This window comes from Mandrillus leucophaeus, unplaced genomic scaffold (genome assembly GCF_000951045.1).
Source record: "Mandrillus leucophaeus isolate KB7577 unplaced genomic scaffold, Mleu.le_1.0 Scaffold484, whole genome shotgun sequence".
Taxonomy (NCBI): domain Eukaryota; kingdom Metazoa; phylum Chordata; class Mammalia; order Primates; family Cercopithecidae; genus Mandrillus; species Mandrillus leucophaeus.
The window spans coordinates 120,366-121,465 of record NW_012105187.1 but is presented as its reverse complement, the minus strand read 5'-3'; positions in this window follow the sequence as shown (position 1 = coordinate 121,465).

The following is a 1,100-nucleotide window of genomic DNA, read 5'->3' as shown; positions in this document are numbered from 1 at the left end:
GATCCACAAAAGTGAAAATAGCCTTAGCTGATGACATTCCACCATTGTGATTTGTTTCTCCCCCACCCTTAAGAAGGTTCTTTGTAATCTCCCCCACCCTTAAGAAGGTTCTTTGTAATCTCCCCCACCCTTAAGAAGGTTCTTTGTAATTCTCCCCACCCTTGAGAATGTACTTTGTGAGATCCACCCCCTGCCCGCAAAACATGGCTGCTAACTCCACCACCTATCCCCAAACCTATAAGAACTAATGATAATCCCACCACCCTTGCTCACTCTCTTTTCGGACTCAGCCCGACTGCACCTAGGTGAAATAAACAGCCTTGTTGCTCACACAAAGCCTGTTTGGTGGACTCTTCACATGGACACGTGAGACAGGAATCTTGAAATGATTTGATGTCTACAGCAGAAGTGAACCCAAAGCAATGAGAAACATAAACAGAGAGAATTTCATTCTTTCTGCTCACTGAAAATTCTCTCTTCTTGAGAATCAAGTCTTTTAAAAAATACATTTTGTGAAACTGAAATAATCAGCGAGGATTTTGTTTAGCTCTTTTAACAGGGACCAAATGACTGTGACTCAAAGTAGAAGATTATGTGTCTTTCATGTTAAAGCCTCAGCTGTTCAGCAGACCTGGAAGTAGGAAGTTATGCTCCATTAGTCAGTGAACAAATAAGACCAAAATCCCTGTCCTCATGAGTTGGGAGCAGGGTGGGGTGGGCAAGAAAACCAACATCCATAAAGACAGAGAATACTAGAGGGTAATAGTAAGCAGGAGGAAAGTTAAGCAAGGTAAGTGTTGGTACTTAGGAAGAGTAGATGAAATTTAAAGACGGGGGTCAGGTGGGCCGCATCAAGAGGGAGCCTACCAAGTGAAACTATGAGGAAGCAAAACAGCAAGTGGTGGAGGTATTTGAAGGAAAGCAAACAGAGGGGATGGATAGTCAGTTCAGAGGCCCTGGGGCCTGTTCTTTTTCTTTTTTGAGACGGAGTCTGGCTCTGTTGCCCAAGCTAGAGTGCAGTGGCCGGATCTCAGCTCACTGCAAGCTCCGCCTCCCGGGTTTACACCATTCTCCTGCCTCAGCCTCCCGAGAGCTGGGAC